The sequence below is a fragment of the Prenolepis imparis genome, unplaced genomic scaffold, assembly GCF_030444845.1.
Source record: "Prenolepis imparis isolate NDT839.2.m4 unplaced genomic scaffold, iyPreImpa1.0 SCAF_6, whole genome shotgun sequence".
NCBI lineage: Eukaryota > Metazoa > Arthropoda > Insecta > Hymenoptera > Formicidae > Prenolepis > Prenolepis imparis.
Genome location: NW_028141164.1, coordinates 6,152,780 through 6,173,122, shown reverse-complemented (window position 1 = coordinate 6,173,122; position 20,343 = coordinate 6,152,780). Strand labels below are relative to the sequence as shown.

General features: G+C 35.3%; 2 protein-coding genes across 3 annotated transcripts in view; one reads left to right on the top strand and one right to left on the bottom strand.

Annotated features, from left to right (window-relative positions):
* The window catches only part of LOC145937701 (uncharacterized), a 110,071-nt gene that overhangs the window by 67,612 nt on the left and 22,116 nt on the right, over nt 1-20,343 (bottom strand). The gene's annotated exons all lie outside the window — the stretch shown is intronic.
* Nucleotides 13,781-20,343, top strand: part of LOC145937697 (uncharacterized) — a 58,310-nt gene continuing 51,747 nt past the window's right edge. The window contains exons 1-2 of one of the 2 annotated variants that reach the window (XM_083040968.1): nt 13,781-14,945; nt 15,367-15,509. The gene's annotated coding sequence lies outside the window, so the exon portion shown is untranslated. The remainder of the gene's footprint in view (nt 14,946-15,366; nt 15,510-20,343) is intronic. The other variant, XM_083040966.1, reaches the window with a different exon arrangement.

Genomic DNA, 20,343 nt, shown 5'->3' with positions numbered 1-20,343 from the left:
CATCCTCAATTTATGTATAGCAAATGAAAAAGTTTGTACGCTGATGTCTGTTTGGTACCAAATGATTCTGTAATCAATGTACTATTAAAATGTATAATCGATGAATTTTTGGCTCGTCTTAAAATATTAGAAATCGATACTTTTTTGACGCGGAACCTGTGCGACGCATCCTTATTTTATGTATATCAAGTTAAAAAATTTGTACGCTGTTGTCTGGTTGGTACCAAAAGATTCTGTAATCAATGTATTATTAAAATGTATAATCGATGAATTTTTGGCTCGTCTTAAAATATTGGAAATCGATACTTTTTTGACGCGGACCCTGTGCGACGCATACTTATTTTATGTTTATCGTATTAAAAAATTTGTACCCTGGTGTCTGTTTGGTACCAAATGATTCTGTAATCAATGTACTATTAAAATGTATAATCGATGAATTTTTGGCTCGTCTTTAAATATTAGAAATCGATACTTTTTTGACGCGGACCCTGTGCGACGCATACTTATTTTATGTTTATCGTATTAAAAAATTTGTACGCTGGTGTCTGTTTGGTACCAAATGATTCTGTAATCAATGTACAATTAAAATGTATAATCGATGAATTTTTGGCTCGTCTTTAAATATTAGAAATCGATACTTTTTTACCGCTGATCCCATGCGACGCATCCTTAATTTATGTATAGCAAATGAAAAAGTTTGTACGCTGATGTCTGTTTGATACCAAAAGATTCTGTAATCAATGTACTATTAAAATGTATAATCGATGAATTTTTGGCTCGTCTTAAAATATTAGAAATCGATACTTTTTTGACGCGGACCCTGTGCGACGCATCCATATTTTATGTATATCAAGTTAAAAAATTTGTACGCTGTTGTCTGGTTGGTACCAAAAGATTCTGTAATCAATGTATTATTAAAATGTATAATCGATGAATTTTTGGCTCGTCTTAAAATATTGGAAATCGATACTTTTTACCGCTGACCCTGTGCGACGCATACTTATTTTATGTTTATCGTATTAAAAAATTTGTACGCTGGTGTCTGCATGGTACCAAAAGATTCTGTAATCAATGTACTATTAAAATGTATACTCGATGAATTTTTGGCTCGTCTTAAAATATTAGAAATCGATACTTTTTTGACGCGGACCCTGTGCGACGCATACTTATTTTATGTTTATCGTATTAAAAAATTTGTACGCTGGTGTCTGTTTGGTACCAAATGATTCTGTAATCAATGTACTATTAAAATGTATAATCGATGAATTTTTGGCTCGTCTTTAAATATTAGAAATCGATACTTTTTTACCGCTGATCCCATGCGACGTATCTTTAATTTATGTATAGCAAATGAAAAAGTTTGTACGCTGATGTCTGTTTGGTACCAAAAGATTCTGTAATCAATGTACTATTAAAATGTATAATCGATGAATTTTTGGCTCGTCTTAAAATATTAGAAATCGATACTTTTTTGACGCGGACCCTGTGCGACGCATCCTTATTTTATGTATATCAAGTTAAAAAATTTGTACGCTGTTGTCTGGTTGGTACCAAAAGATTCTGTAATCAATGTATTATTAAAATGTATAATCGATGAATTTTTGGCTCGTCTTAAAATATTGGAAATCGATACTTTTTACCGCTGACTCTGTGCGACGCATACTTATTTTATGTTTATCGTATTAAAAAATTTGTACGCTGTTGTCTGCTTGGTACCAAAAGATTCTGTAATCAATGTACTATTGAAATGTATAATCGATGAATTTTTGGCTCGTCATAAAATATTAGAAATCGATACTTTTTTGACGCGGACCCTGTGCGACGCATACTTATTTTATGTTTATCGTATTAAAAAATTTGTACGCTGGTGTCTGTTTGGTACCAAATGATTCTGTAATCAATGTACTATTAAAATGTATAATCGATGAATTTTTGGCTCGTCTTAAAATATTGGAAATCGATACTTTTTACCGCTGACCCTGTGCGACGCATACTTATTTTATGTTTATCGTATTAAAAAATTTGTACGCTGTTGTCTGCTTGGTACCAAAAGATTCTGTAATAAATGTACTATTAAAATGTATAATCGATGAATTTTTGGCTCGTCTTAAAATATTAGAAATCGATACTTTTTTGACGCGGACCCTGTGCGACGCATACTTATTTTATGTATAGCAAATGAAAAAGTTTGTACGCTGATGTCTGTTTGGTACCAAAAGATTCTGTAATCAATGTACTATTAAAATGTATAATCGATGAATTTTTGGCTCGTCTTAAAATATTAGAAATCGATACTTTTTTGACGCGGACCTGTGCGACGCATCCTTATTTTATGTTTATCGTATTAAAAAATTTGTACGCTGTTGTCTGCATGGTACCAAAAGATTCTGTAATCAATGTACTATTAAAATGTATACTCGATGAATTTTTGGCTCGTCTTAAAATATTAGAAATCGATACTTTTTTGACGCGGACCCTGTGCGACGCATACTTATTTTATGTTTATCGTATTAAAAAATTTGTACGCTGGTGTCTGTTTGGTACCAAATGATTCTGTAATCAATGTACAATTAAAATGTATAATCGATGAATTTTTGGCTCGTCTTTAAATATTAGAAATCGATACTTTTATACCGCTGATCCCATGCGACGCATCCTTAATTTATGTATAGCAAATGAAAAAGTTTGTTCGCTGGTGTCTGTTTGGTACCAAATGATTCTGTAATCAATGTACTTTTAAAATGTATAATCGATGAATTTTTGGCTCGTCTTTAAATATTAGAAATCGATACTTTTATACCGCTGATCCCATGCGACGCATCCTTAATTTATGTATAGCAAATGAAAAAGTTTGTTCGCTGGTGTCTGTTTGGTACCAAATGATTCTGTAATCAATGTACAATTAAAATGTATAATCGATGAATTTTTGGCTCGTCTTTAAATATTAGAAATCGATACTTTTATACCGCTGATCCCATGCGACGCATCCTTAATTTATGTATAGCAAATGAAAAAGTTTGTTCGCTGGTGTCTGTTTGGTACCAAATGATTCTGTAATCAATGTACTTTTAAAATGTATAATCGATGAATTTTTGGCTCGTCTTTAAATATTAGAAATCGATACTTTTTTACCGCTGATCCCATGCGACGTATCTTTAATTTATGTATAGCAAATGAAAAAGTTTGTACGCTGATGTCTGTTTGGTACCAAAAGATTCTGTAATCAATGTACTATTAAAATGTATAATCGATGAATTTTTGGCTCGTCTTAAAATATTAGAAATCGATACTTTTTTGACGCGGACCTGTGCGACGCATCCTTATTTTATGTTTATCGTATTAAAAAATTTGTACGCTGTTGTCTGCATGGTACCAAAAGATTCTGTAATCAATGTACTATTAAAATGTATACTCGATGAATTTTTGGCTCGTCTTAAAATATTAGAAATCGATACTTTTTTGACGCGGACCCTGTGCGACGCATACTTATTTTATGTTTATCGTATTAAAAAATTTGTACGCTGGTGTCTGTTTGGTACCAAATGATTCTGTAATCAATGTACTATTAAAATGTATAATCGATGAATTTTTGGCTCGTCTTTAAATATTAGAAATCGATACTTTTTTACCGCTGATACCATCCGACGCAATCTTATTTTATGTATATCAAGTTAAAAAATTTGTACGCTTCTGTCTGGTTGGTACCAAAAGATTCTGTAATCAATGTACTATTAAAATGTATAATCGATGAATTTTTGGCTCGTCTTAAAATATTGGAAATCGATACTTTTTACCGCGGACCCTGTGCGACGCATATTTATTTTATGTTTATCGTATTAAAAAATTTGTACGCTGGTGTCTGTTTGGTACCAAAAGATTCTGTAATCAATGTACTATTAAAATGTATAATCGATGAATTTTTGGCTCGTCTTAAAATATTAGAAATCGATACTTTTTTGACGCGGACCCTGTGCGACGAATCCTTATTTTATGTTTATCGTATTAAAAAATTTGTACGCTGGTGTCTGTTTGGTACCAAATGATTCTGTAATCAATGTACTATTAAAATGTATAATCGATGAATTTTTGGCTCGTCTTAAAATATTAGAAATCGAATACTTTTTTACCGCTGACCCTATGCGACGCAACATTATTTTATGTATATCAAGTTAAAAAATTTGTACGCTGGTGTCTGTTTGGTACCAAAAGATTCTGTAATCAATGTACTATTAAAATGTATAATCGATGAATTTTTGGCTCGTCGTTTAAATATTAGAAAACGATACTTTTTTACCGCTGACCCCATGCGAAAGTAGCTAATTTCTATGAAAAAATATTAATAAATACTTTCGTCTATAAAATCATATCTCGACGTTATGATTATCTCTATTCACAAAAGATTCTTATAGATAATTCTATTTTGTTCGCACTTCTGTTTTAGATTTAAATACTGAATTTTTATGTATTGCATAATTAATTAATATATATTTTTCTATGCCTTGATTGCAATACATGCCTGAGAATATGTCAATTAATTATGCAATGCATAAATATTTATTATTTATATCTTTAACAGAGAATTAAAAAAAATAGAATTTTCTACAAGAATCTTTCGATCAAAATATCTGCATTTCTATTAGATTCGTGCGTCTGTACATACACACACATCCATCGCGCTGCACGCTCGCGCGAAACTGACCGCAAGACTCTGTGCAGCGGTATCGCCAAACACAGCCTATACGTCTACCACGCTGCGCGCCTCGCGCGAGACTGACGATCAGTCTCGCAATCACAATGTCTCGAGAATCAGTCTCGCGCGAGATGCGCAGCGTGGAGGATGTGTAGGGTGTCGGGTGCGCTTGGCGATACCGCTGCTCAGAGTCTTGCGGTCAGTCTCGCGCGAGACTGCAGTGTGTTGGATGTGTGTGTACAGACGCATGAATCTGATAGAAGTATAGATATTTTGTTCGAAAGATTCTTGTATATAATTCTATTTTTTTGGTTTTCTGTTAAAGATTTAAGTAATGAATATTTATGCATTGCATAATTAATTCACATATTTTTATGCATGCATTGCAATCAATACATAAAGAAGTATATATTAATTAATTATGCAATGCATAAAAATTCAGTATTTAAATCTAAAACAAGTGCGAACAAAAAAAATAGAATTTTCTGTAAGACTGTTTTGATAATCGAGATAATCACAACGTCGAGACTAATTACGATTTTATGGACGAGAAGATTTATTAATATTTTTGTTATAGAAATTAGCTACTTTAAACTCGGTTATTATTTTTGACAGTTATCAGCTGATTTCTGTCAAAAAGTATTAATCGAGGATAAAGTATTATCAACATTACTACTTTAATTTTTATAACGTATTATTACTCTGAAATTTAATTAGCAAATGAATGCTTTAGTAATATTTTTTGATAGAAATCAGCTGATTTAAGCGCCAATTTGTTAATTAAGTTTTTAAATAATATATTTTAAAAATTAAAATAATAATTTGTTTAAAATAATATGTTATGGTATTTTAAACTCGATTAATATTTTTTGACAGTTATCAGTTGATTCTGTCAAAAAAATATTATTATTTTAATAATTATTTTTTAAAATATGAAATCAAAGAATGGCGCGCGCGTAGCGCGCGCTTGTGTTGTTCTAGTCTAGATAAAGTTTCTCGTTAAAGTTACTATCGCGATTCAATCTCAAATAAAGTTAATTATGAAATAGTTGAAGCGTATGTAAATGTCGCATCACACACATATATACAATTTATAAAATTATTAAAAAATTTTTAAAAACGTCATATTCTTTGGTACAGGAGATAAAAGTAATTTAAATTATTTCGCAAAATAAAAATTTTATTCTGTTTTTTAACGTTATTATTTCTGACATTAGACGAGCTTTGATTGAAATTACACGTGAATGCTCTCGGTGACATTACAAAGGTGGAAAAAAAGTTGTGTCAAAGGGAAAGGGAGAATAGGTCATTCGAGAAGGTTTGATGATGGCAGAAATGACGATGATTTAAATTTCGCCGCAAGTCTCTTAAAATTTATGATTTCAAGCGTAGCTGTTTGAAAATTGCCGAGCCAACGATTTCTTGCGATTTTAAAGTCACGCGCGATGAGCAAAATGGGGAAAAAAAAATTCTTTCGCGAGATCTCTTATCCGTGGGTCTCGTGATACGAAGTAACGACCGACAACGAGTTTTCCGACGACTCTCGTTCGCGTTTCCGCGAACACGATAAATTTTTAATACCGATGATCTCATTTTGCACCGATATACGGGGATTTACGATTCTGTAAAAATGGATTTAACGCAATACGCCGGATGTAAATCGCTGTTTCATAAGGGAACGGACATCGGTGCGTGTACGTGACGGCAAGAGAATCGAGCCGGCGCGTAAAAACGAACGCGTGTTTTAGAGGCAGAACGAAGTTTGCTTTCGAATTTAACTGCGTGATTTGTCACGATATACATACATACATACATATATACCGTCATTGAATCTGTGTGGGTTTAAAGATTAATTACATCGAAATCGGGCAAGTTCCTCTCTCTCCTTCTCTCTCTTTTCTCATTAAGACCCATGAATATTCATTTTCCCTTCCATCGGACACAGCATATGCTTACGGTAAAATGTTAATCAGCAAATGTTCTACAAGCTACATCCTATTCAATCTCCGCTGATATAAAGCCGATATTTATATTGTTTATCCCCATCTCCCACGTTTACGAATTAAAAATAATTATGCACCTTATTTGCGATCATACACATGTAAGTACATATTCTTGATTTGCCAAAAATATTTTCCAGATATTGTCACCATTTTTTATGTGTGATTTATTTATTTATCTATATATGTGTGTGCGTATAAAATGTAATAAAAAGATATTTCTTGGAATCTTATGATATAGTATAATCAAAACACAGGACAGGACAGTTTCAGGACACACAAAAACGCATTCATATATATGCTATATATTCTTCTACAGGTTACCCGACATCGAGTTATATCTCGATGGATTCCCCGATCGTGAAAAATTTTCTTCGCCATTTATTCGAGAGTAATCCTGTGATATATAACGTTCAGCTCGAACGCGTGCTTTATATTGTGTTCACGATAATGTTTCTTTTCTATCTTTAAAAATAGTTTGGAGACAAATGGCTTTCCGATAAAGCGTCTACCATAAACAACACGACTATCGCCGCAACAATTAATATTTTTCGATGCAGCGACTAAGAGAGTATAGTAATCGCTCCTATATGTATGTATAAGACGCGATGAATATATCCTTTTGTTAATCAATCGCGACTGTTTCATTATTCAGTTTATTATAAACCATGTTCTTTTCGTCACAACACACGCACACACACACGCACACACTTTTTAAGCAATCAATCATATATTTTAATTAAAAGTAAATCTAATATCTTCATTTGCATGCGTCTATTATTTCGATATTTCGACGCATCTGTCGAGACAATTACAGATCTCACTAATATGTGACCCGAATATGACCGCCGTTGCCGCCGTCGGCTGTATTCTGGTTTTATTGGTATTCTCCATCCACGTGGACGCACACTTGGGAAATGATATTCCGTTTCTGTATCAACGCCGTTGTCGAGACGCTATAAATTCGCATTCGATTGCGCACATGCACGAAAGCTGCGTTTCGGAGTCAAGTATGAGTGAGGGCGGATGCCTGCATGCATATATGCCTTATTTGCACGAGATTTCGAGTATCGTGTCCATCTGCAGATATTCTCCGATAGTTTCCCCACTGATGCGTGATCAAGAACACTCGCGTACCCCCGATATTGGTTAAAGCGCGTATCTGTATTTGGGCGGAAAGACAGACCGCGTAATGCACAGCAATGCACATTAAAATGATATCGCCGTTATCTCGGTATAATCAACGCATAATTCGATGAGCTTTGCGCCTCGTAAAACATTCGTTCAGGATTTCCGTAATTTAAAGCGAGAGAGTTTCGGAATCTGCGAGAGAAAGCAATCAAAAGAAGTATTTATAGAAGACTGTAAAACGTAATTTTTTTTTAATCTAAGAAGAAAACTTTAGTATTTGCCTTGAGTTTACTTCTAAACAAGATTCTGATAAAGATTCTGACGGATGATATTTGACGTATAAAAAGTTTCAGTTGTATGTTAAATTATTCTTACCGTTTTATGTCAGTTACGTCAGTTAGTTTGTCAAGATTTATTGCCTAAAGCGTTCATTTATTACACACACACACACACATAACTTTTTTTATTATTTAATTTTTAATTATACGGAGAGTGTTATAATGTACTTTCGCAATTATATAATTAATATTAATTTGTCGAGCTTAAAAATGCATTACTTAAGACAGCATAATATACATATACTAGTATTTGGAGGAGAGATAGAAAGAGAGAGCTATAGAAAGGGGGTCTCTTATTATTGACCTACAATCTCTCGACGAACTACCTAAGCCAAATCGGAAGCAGTATCAGGTGCTCCCGCTGTGTAATAATAGGAAGCCCACGGAAAGTGCAACAGGAAGGCAGATGGTAGGCAAAACTACATGTAACTTCATCCAAGTTGTCGATTGATTATCGATATACCAAGTAAGTTTTCACTTTATCCGCATGTGTGCGCTTACATAGAACGTTATTATATTTAACAATTAAATCTATGTTTTCTTAACAATTCGCAAAGTTCTCCTTATGTTTGAAAACAACTGTTTTAAGTAAAAAGAAATAATAATTTCTTTTTAGGATATAGTTTGTGCGATAAAGTGATTTATATTGTTATACCTATTTCTTTTAACAAATATAAATTATTGCGATCTCTTCACGTAAATCTGCATAAAAAAAACAAATAATATTTCTCAAAGTAAAAAATTAAATTTAAATATTTATCGTTTGCAATATTTTTTTTTTGAAATATATTTGACGTGTACGATTGAAATCTGGCGGATGAACCGATGAATCTGCAACGCGTGCTTTATTCGATTATTCATCATTATAAAATTATGGGATCCGGCAACTCAAACGTTCCACACGATATCACTGTATAGAATCAGCCTCACAAATCACGGGTTACGCGTAATTATACGAGACTAATTAATTCAGCGATTATTAATTGAAGTGAAACGCGCGGTCACTCACAGATGTAATGGCGCGTCAAATATCCCTTCGAATTGTTTTGTATTTTCCCCCCGAGATCAAGACATTTTTACATCTGGAATTTTGTTTGTCGATTACGGCGTTCTCTACGAAAGTTTTCCGAGACATGACATGGCAGCATGCCAATCACGGAGTTTGGACCAAAACGAATTTCATACGCTCGATCGCTCAAGCAAATATGAGACCGGCTATTGAAGGGATATGATATAATTTATCGTGAATTCGTGACTAGCATACATCAGAGAATTTTGCGGTATACATATTTCATTATAATTTTATCTTTACAAAAAGATCAGATTCAGAAAATTGTTTTGTGATTTGATCCTTGCTTTAAAAATGTAATATCAACATTCGAGAATATTAATAGAAACATCTAAATCTTTTTCGAAAAATTTCAGTTTCTAAAGTGCATTAAATAATTTCGATAGATTCTGTTATTATCTGGAGCATCTAAATGGGAAATGCAGAAGTTTTAAATTAGAAAATTTTACGAAAAACAAGCCCAAGTGAATTTGTTTGTAAAAAGAAGTTTTTTCGGGAAGCTTTTTGATGAACAAATTTCCTTTTTATTGCGCAATTCTTTTTCTCATTCGTAGATACTCTCTCCAAAAGAGAACAAATGGGAATTTGCTTGGGATTTATATTGATGAAGGTCGAGCACACGTAATCTTGTACATGTTTAATAAGGATGCAGTATACTAACTTAGCTCGATATACAACACCGGTACTTTGAAGGGCTCTTCCCAAGCCGCAGTAGATCTTATATATCTTTGCACAGTAAAAGACCGATTCAATTAAGCGGTTTATAATGCCTGCACATCACAATGAATTATATTTAGAGAGAATAACTATATATGTGTGCGTGCATATCTCTTTCACATCAAGATTTATATAACTATAAAAACTGAGATTGATTCAATATTATGTAAAAAAAACATAAAGAGAAAAAGGAAAAGAGAAATCTTTCTTTCTCTCTTGAGAGAGATACTCTCTGTATCTCACTCTCTCTCGAATTATGCAACGTAATATTAAAAGAATGAGCGTCTCTTTTATACTTTATACGAAATGTAACATTAAAAAAAACACGTGTGATACGTGATATGTAAATCTGCTACATGAAACATTGTCTGAAATAATATACGCATATTCTACTGTTGAATGTGCCCTTTCTTTTATTTTCGGGGTGTTTATAACGTGCTGGTCGATACGGAATTTTAATCGTGCTTAGTACATATTGTGCTCACACTGTTTTTAACCTTTTGTACCAAAGTATCGGTCGAGATATTTTAGTCTAACAATATAACGATTATAGGCGCCGCTTCGCGCATGCTTTTTTAATTTATATCGACGAGAGAATGTCTATTACTGCGTGTCTTCATAAATACTTGATTATAATTAAACTGACAAAAGTGTTGGAAAAATATCCGTGATAAGTATAATCTTGTGAGAAGTATAAAAATATATATACATTTTTTCTCACCCCTTAATTATTAAGATAATTTTTATCTTCGCGCGGAAAGCGCGACTTGACAAACTGAATCTGTCACTTGCGATATTACGAAGTTTATGTAACGGAAAATGCGGTCCCCTGTTACGGTAATTTTCGCGGACGTGTCATCATCATCTCGCACGAATGCGGTATGCATTCGCTATGGAATGTAACTTCTCTCACGTGAAAGAGACGGACGCGGATAGCTGGTGAGCTGATCCGCCTGTCTAATTGCACGGCCTGTTTACGCTCGCTCTGAACTTGCATATTACAGTTGCAGTTTCTGACATTTATTGCAATGGTTCTACGAATGCGGTTCTATGAAAAGACGCAGGAACATGTTCTTGATATCTATCCACGCAAAACGTGGATCAGTACTACAATCCTGACGTAAGATCTAACGTCCCATAGGTAAATCCCGTTTGCGGTCACAAGCATTATGCGCGCATATGGAAAAATGCATAAAATTTTGTGTAACGTAAATGCAAAAGATTTTTCATATATTGTGTCCCACCCTATGGATTACCTACGTTCCTCAATCGGGTCAACATTCAAATTATTTCTAAAACTCACAAGATAGATTTAGAAGATGTATAGAAAAAAACAAGAGATAAAAGTGCTCAGAAAATTTTTTTCTCGCACAAGATAGAAAAAAATTATTTAAAAAAGGATTCATCACATTGATCACTGGAATCAATTGAGTGAAAAAATTGTGTTTAGTGTCGAAAAAAGCTAGATAGAATAAAATTTTAAGAAAAGAAAAATATACGTCAAACTTCATACAAAAATATAAAGTATAATAACATTGATATGTTGCATATAATGTAATATACACAAAATAAATATGTAGTATATTCAATAAAAAATTCACCAAGAGAGAATCAATTAGCGATTGAAATAATAACAACATATCCGAGAGAATGCACATTCTGTAAAAATTTAATTTAATATTGTGTGTGATAATAATAATTTTATTATATTTATGTAATAATAATTATATATATAATTAATAATACTCGTTATTGCTATTTTATTTTTAATAATAAGCACGAGAAAATGATACTCGATTACGTATGACATTAGGGACAAGAAATAACTAAGGGCATAAGCTAATTTGCCGATGTTGACACAATCAAAAGGATTCAACCTCGTTTACGGAGGATTAATCGTATCGAACGCAACATATAATTCTGCACGCAATCGAGTTGAAAGCAACAGGAACATCGTTGCGTTTGTCCGGATGTTGTGAAAGGTATCACGACGCAAAGGTCGTAAATGTCACGTAGCGACATAGAAAATGGCTACGTAACAATATATACGCCAGAGTGATCGCGACATACAGGGCGTAGGCGAATACCGAAGGTAAGTGCACGTAAAGCTGCATTTTTCGTTGAAGCTGTGTAGCGAAAATATATATTAACATGCATTAGTGTGTTTACATACGCGCTTCAAAGACTGCGCAAACATTCAGGTACAAGATCATACATACATACGCTGACATATGTATGTACACACATATATTTGGCTGTGTCGATTGTTCGCTTCGGTCTCGCTATTGTTCGCGTTAATTGTGTTACTCGACTTGTAACATACGCGTGTTGAGAATTTACAGCAAGATTTAGAAGAGTAAGATTTTAGAATTATTAGTCGCACACATAATCTTCATATTATTGTCGCTTTGATTAAGTGTGCCTTTTAATCTGATCTTTATTATCGAAGTGAAGAAGAAAAACATATTTTTAATCTTCTGCATACTATGTAGTTAGTGTAATCGCTCTTTATATTAACTTTAATAATTAATTCACAAGCTACATTTAGTATGGACAGCGTACGTGTGTATATATATCGCTATAAACTGCCCTTTGAATATACACATTATCTCGGGATTTGGCTAGTTTAGTTAGATTCCCGAGCGACCTATACAATGCTCTTGCAATCCTAATAGCATGCATGCGTAATATCGTGCATGTGTTGAAAATTCGCTATTAAAATGTTATTAGTGTAATTATTTGTGTCATTACCGTCATTCATTATCACATTCGGGGGTGATAATAATAAGTGAGTCGGAGCACACCGAGGTCGTATTTTTTCATGAAAATTATTCTAAAGTTTCTCCAAATTAAAGCTGGCCGGAATTAAAATTTTCACTATATACACGAATAAAAAGTTTCAAACTAACCCGGTGCAGCCGGTGCACTGGAGTATAAATGTCAATGTGTAGGTAGATAACGCAGGTCTGTGGTAAAAATACACGAGGCACGTACGAGCAAAGGACTGGACAAGTAGAATGACAAGACTGCCACCCTTAACAGGCTCACGTAACCGTGCAGCGGGGCAGAGACAAGAATCATAAAAAGAAACCACTTGCGTGTTGATCCTGGACGACAACTAATGCATAATAAGATTTTTCAAGGTCCAGTACAATGATATGTAAAACGTCGGGGAAATATATTTGCTTGATCAGTGACTAAAGCTAAATGAGATTTGTGAAATGATTCTCGTAAAAATATCGTCGAAACTTTTTTCCCAGAGAAAGAAGCAAGAGGTTAAATAAGAGTACTGTAAAATATTTAAACAATTATCGTCTTTCGTATTTGCGATCATCCCCTACGAATCACTTTCGCTTAGCTCGCCCCGCTTCAAGGCCGATGGACCAGATTGACGCGATTAGCTTGATGATGCATTTATTATCGATGCACCGCGTGGACCCATCTCAACGTCATTAAACGAAGACTACGTCAGGAAGTGATTGCGCTCGCGTGTCGTCGAGACGACGTCATTGTGATGATTATTTATAGCACGCGCGTCTTTTCTGAGATACGTCGAGATGATGGCATCGACAGGGAGATAGGGCAGGGTCGGGGAGAAGTAGGCAGGTAACCAGGCAGGCAGGCAGGCAGGCAGGCAGGGGTAGGTACAGACAGGGGGTAGGTTACTCCGGTATCAGCCACCCGGCAAGTAAGCAGGAGCAGGCGAGCACCGGCAGGCAGTGAGTAAGGAAGACAGAGAGAAACGAGGCGAGTCGGCGCGTCCGGAAGAGAGAGACGACGAGTCCGCGGCGCCTGCGTGCATGATTCTTGAGAGCGAGCCCTCATCCGAAATCCAGGATCCCAGTCGCGAGCGCGCCGCCGGTACAAGCCATTCGCCAGGACGCGGAGCACGACGGTCGCCGACCTGGCCAGCCGGCGGCGAGGGCGCACTCCACCCACACCGTGTGTGTTGTGTCACCGCGCGCGACACGTTACTCCGCGACGTTACACACGAGCCAACAAGTCAGCGGAACATCCACGAGGTCCGACACCGGCCGGTCTTTCGCGCTCGATCCTTTTCACCTGGATCCTTGTCGACGATATATGTATGTACGTCGCACGTTGCGTTGTATTCTCGATCCTCGCCCTGGATCCGACACTTCCGCGGCGATAATTGATTCATCGTCAGATCGAGATCGGCGAGTTTTCCTTCGTTTTATATACGCAAACAGATCGACGAATTCGACGACTGAATAAGAGAGATCGAAGTGATCGAGGAAGAAAGTTCGTTACCGGGAGACTTCGCGAACGCGATACTGGGATATCGCGATTACATCGGAGAGAAATCGAGTTTGTGAATTTAGTTAACTTCTGTTGAACGTGGAGCATTTTTGGATCAAAATCGTGCTGCGTGAGGAGGAAAAGTTGATAGGTGATGAGTCCGCGGATTTCGAATTTTTGAGAAAGAAGAATCGAAAATTTAACAGGGATTTAACGGATTGAAGAACAAGTGGATCCGAATCGGTGGAACGAGAGACAGAAGTCGGGAGAGAAGACAGTCGGGCAGTGGCCGGATGTCAATGAACTTGCGTACTCGTGAGGGAAGTACGTTGGGAAGATCAAGTGTAATGCAACGATCGAAGAGGAACGAATGATCGAGGATTTCTTACAGACTGTTCAGAAGATCGAAATGACGGACAGGTTTTTGTGAAATAATAAGAGCCAGTTTTCGGTGTTCAATGTTTGTAAATTGCTAGCTGTAAAGCGAAAATACGGTTTAATGACCGACAAGCAGGTCTTTGTGCGACGTAAGGTGTTTCAGTCAAGATAGAAATAAAATCGACAAGATATATTACGTGAGAGATAATCACGCGATTTTTATGCCAATGTTGATAAATGAAGCATGAAGGACCGATATTGCCCTGTCATCTAAAGGAGAATTATAATACTTAGGCGATTGAAAAAGTTGAGAAGAATCTAAAGCTTCACATACAACAATCGAGAATTACACAAAGTAGCAGGTGAGATCCCGAGTTTATATTTCAAAAATAATTTAATTTATTAAATATTTAAAGAATAAAAAATTTGAGATAAATAAGAATTTATAAAATGTAGTCTATTCATGAATTATTAACTCCTCTAGAATAATAATTATAATTATACGTGATCGAATCTATTTTCTTAATTTATAATTAAGAAAAAAATTATATCAAGAGATGATTTTTTCGTTTCGTTTATATATGTATATATTTTTCCTAAACATTATTTTATTTTCTAGATTTTATAGATTTATAAAAAAAATTAAAATTGCGTCTTATTGAAGCCTAAATCTTCTTTTTAAAGAATCGTGTATATCCTTACTTCTTTCTCTAACAAATTCATTTTAATAGAAATGATTGCATTTTCACATTTATTAACGATGACGTCTATTTCTGTTCAAAGCGGTTTTGGATGCATCGGAGCGGAAGCATTTCGTTTCATTATTCGTCCTGGTCATCACATCCACTCGGACGGTAACTACACTAATAAGGACATCCCATTGGCCATCACAACGTAAATTAATTTGTAGCAACGTACACATACTGGTGAGTTCATTGTTTCGCTTTTACTCTCTTAGTCTCACACAACAATCACTTGCACGAAAATTATTTAACTCTCTCGTTCGGGCTATTTCTTCATTTTATCAACGAAACATAATTTCGTTTCGCGTTTAATTATATTGCTCGCAACTTATCATTATTATCGCAATTTATTATTGAGACATAATCCGTAATTTTTTTTTATTCGACGAAAGAGGGATAAAAAGACGCGCTGAAGACGTGCACATATCTCGTGACGGATGATCGATATACTTTTAGAGATATATATACACGTAAGAGGTACGATAATACGAGATTTCTCACACGGTCGCTTACGGTCAAAGGTTAACAATTTCCGATACAAATATATAATCCGTTTTATTCTGGTCACACCGTAAGGCATGCACGTTTCGTTTACGTCCGATATCTTCGCTCTATTGGGCACTTGCCACCTACTATCGTAAGCAGGTATTGTGAGCTTCTACAGAAAGGGATACGCTCAAGTATTCCTTCTATACTGTATAAATTGAGAAAGCTGGAATTTAGGAAGTACTTAAAAAAAGTCCAAAAGATTTTCTTCGTCCTATGCGAATAAAGAACAATATATATTACACGCGATATTAATCAAGTAACCGATAAAAACCTTCGGTTATTTTATCTTCCGTGCAATTTATATTATATATGAAATCGCGATGCACAAATTGCATTTTAACGCAGGGAATTAGGGCGACGCGGAGAATTAACAAACGTGCGAACGTACAAAGCAAACGTGGCCGCATGTACGCCTTACGTCACCTCACGCGTGTAGTTTGCGATTAAGTGGGATTTAGTGCTCGAATTGCGTAGTTATCGATCGTAAGCCAATTAGTAGCAACAAAGCGCATTTATGTATCGCGTACACAAGCCGCGACAAGGATGCAATAAGAAGCGTAACAACGCGGAATAAAACGAGGGAAAACATGTATGTGGGAATCGGACAGGTGTTTCTTTATTTCTTTTCCGGCTCGACGATTATTTGCATCCCCTAATTGCCCCCTTTCCCTCTGCCGCTCTTCCCTTAAGAACTTCGCTGCAGAGTATCGGTTTTATCGTTCCTTCTTCCGTCATCGTTTACGCGAAGCGAAGGGTAAGCGGATTTCTTATCGTCGATTAGAGAATGCACTAGGTTCGGTTTATTATTATTTTCCTATAATTTGCAAAGCAAACGTGGAGGCTGCTAAAATAATTCATTGGTCGCTGTGTATGCGATATACTTTTTGCGAATTTCGTGAACAGCTACACTGCTCTGAATGTATAAAGTATTTATTTCATCAAACATTTTCAAAGATAAGGGAGAGAACAGAAAGAAACGTACACACACACATCGCGATGCAATCTGCGATGGTCTTACGATTTTAGTAGCTATTATCAAGTAGATAAATGTTTGCACTTTGTTATCGTACAGTAGCGTATAGTAATGTAAATGTTTGCTGGAAGATTTATGTCAACTTGACAAGCCGAAGAAAAATCATTCTCAAAGTGCATTAGCGCACGCTGGAAAAATATCTTTTTCACAATTCAGTCACTCGTACGTTGAAAGTTCTTACGGGTATATTTTGTGCAATCAATGTGCAATAACAGAAAGCTTAGTAATGCATTAATAATATAATGGAATTAGCCAAACAATACGAGATCAATATTATACAAATAATAATATTATATAATAATAAGTAGCATATATATTTTACCAAATTGTAGGAATATAATGTATACCTAAATACCTATATGCGCGCAATTAAAACAGATATTTAAAAAAAGTTCAAGATGTGTGCTGAACTTTCACGAGATGTTGACCATATTGCCAAGAAATATGTATATGTCGCTTTTTCCTTTTCGATTTTTGAAGTTATCCGGCGTCTTCTCAGGCGAAACTTCGCCGCGCGCGAATCGATGGAAAATGCGGCAACAGAAATGTCTTGTGCACTTCATCAAAAAAGAAGGCTCGCACTTCGGCGTGACATGACAATAACATCTTTTACATTTTTTACATCTTTTACATCTACCTATGCTTGAATATGTCTCTTCGCGTAATGGCCTACTAGGGATTATTGTGCCGGGTGGCTGAGAATGTTCTGAGAGAAAGGCGCAAAGGATAGGAATTTTGGTATGCGCGCAACCATCAATTTATTTCCAAGCCCATTTAACAGAAGGAGGATTAAGGATGAATGAATGTGGCGGTAATTCGGCACCTATACGGTAGCATATAGATAATTCATTGAATTAGAAGGTCGGGTAATGAATTGTCTCGCGGAGATTTGGAGGCAAATTACGGACGTATTACGATTTTGTCTTTCTACCGAATTCGAGTATGAATTCCATTTTCCAGAATTATGCAATGGAAATTAAATAGATGAAAAATGTGTGCAAGTATATCGTTAATTAGAGAAAGAGAGAAAAAATGTTCTTCTTTTGTTATCTCTGTAATTACATTTGCAGAAATGTTTGAAATATTATTTGAATTTGTTTATAACTTTCTCTCGTGAAAATTTCAAAGACTAAAAAGGTATCTCTTATTAAAATCTCTCTCTCTCCCTATGAAATTATATAAATTTATTTAAAATTTTTCCGAATATTCTACATTATTTTTTATTCTTTACACGTATACGTGTTTTAAACGCGCAATGTTGAGTGTTCGAGCATGGAAAAGTTTTCGACGCATATATGTATATATGTATATATTACTTCGAGAAAATAAATTTGGGGAGAGCGAGAGTCTAAAACTTTATATCGAGCATCTGAGCGCGCGATGGATTCCGTTCATGATAGTATACCGTTGCCTTCCATGAAAATAGAATCGAGTGCGAAATTTCATATCCCTGCGAAACCACCTTGTGTTATGATGCATGACGGCAAATGCACACAGATATAAAACCATATAATTCATAGAGGTAAAAAATATCGCGTTTGTTATCTTTCCTTATTTTGATAAAAACAAATCGCGCCTATTTGAAAAATAAGAACAATATATTATTGTTTCGTTATTTTAAATAAAAAAAATATATGCAGTTTAAAACATCGTTATCGGAGAGACAAATGTTTGATATCGCGTTGGCATAGAAAACAGGATTACAAAAAATAGAAACGCCTCGACACTCGCCAACAATCGGGCTTGAAAGAGTATTGATAAAAGATTCAGTGATGCCAAATGCGCTGGTACAACTTGATATCCGATTTAGTTCTCAATTTTTATCAAAGCTGTCACATTTCTCTTTCGGTTTTCCATGTGCTGATGCATCCGTGCAAACTGGATACCATAATCGATACTAACCGATACCGTAACTAATCTTATATCAATTTGTATGTAATGTTCCGAATTCATTCGTAAGTAGTTGCAAATTTGCTTCTTGCATCGCGATTCGAGATTGTTATTCTGAAACGTTTCCTTATATCCACCATATAAAGATAACTCAATATCTAACATAATGAAAACATGTGTATGCATTTTTCATGATTTTTAATTATAATCCGCAATGCGCTGAGAGATTTACACTTTGTTCCATAAAAGTGACGCAGAATAATAAAGAGCAAATATAATAAACTATGTTTTTCAAGTGTTTAAATGTATATACGTAATAAGGGCATGTTTTACATGTGCTCGAAAAAAAAGCAAGAGTGCATTTATGTGAGGAAACTCTAGTACGAGGAGAGATGCGAGAGAAGCGAATCTTCTGATCCACTGTTTTCATTTCCACACCGTTTTATTTCGCATCGGCTCGACGTATCGCGTCGAAGAGTTTCGCTAAGCCTTTAAAACGGCAGGACTTAACGTGGCCGCGATAAGTTTCTCGGCTCTCGATAACGGATGACCTCACGGCGCGGCGTCGGGATCTTTAATACCTCGGCGCGGCGAAACGCGCGAGGCGCGAGTGGAACAGCTCAATGAATAGGCCGACGCGCCGCGTCGCGCCGTTGAGGCGCTTCTCTCCTTACGAGTAGTTTTCTCGTTAACGACCGCGCGATACGCGGTTGATTCCGGCGAGAAATGAGAGATCGCGAGGGGAATATTCTCCATTTTCCCTTCCCCTTTTCTCTGTCTTATTTCTCTTTTATTGTTTTTTTATTCTCGAAATATTACGAAAATGTGGTGCTTTAAGAATATTACGGTGATGTAGAAAAAAGGGAAGGTTTTTTTTTCCGCGTACATATTTTTTTATAAAGTAATAAGACGAAAAAAATTAATTTTATGGAATATCATGGTGATGAGATTGTTGGTGCGTGTGACAGCTACAATATATTCATTTAAAAATAATCTCGAAGAGATCTCTTTCTGTACTTTGGATTGCAGTTGTATGCTTTGCACGTATCACGTATGCATTTTTCAGTTTTATGTATGATGTGTAATGATAATGAATGTGTGACGTACGAGTGTACTTCTGAACGCACTCACGATCTTAGTAAGATGAATATTTACTTGTCATGTTTACGACAAACTTAGTTATTGATAGCAACCGTAGTTCTTATTCCGAGGGTTAATTACACTCGTGAGGTTAATTTAGGCCATTCCGGAGCTTAACGAGTGAGTTGGTGCCTCCATCCGATAAAAGCCATCCCATCTTTCTAAAAATGATACAAGTCTCGCACAAAACATCTAGCGCGCATCTGATTTGAAAAAGTTAAAAGAGCAATATAAAAAGAATTTTAAATGAGACACATATATATACTTATTTTATTTATAATACTCATAAATTATTATTAATAATAGTATCCGTAAAATATAAATTAATCAGTTTTTTTTTATTTTTCACGTAAATTTAATAAAGAAGGTTCATAGAGTGATTATATATAATTAAAAAGTGTTTTC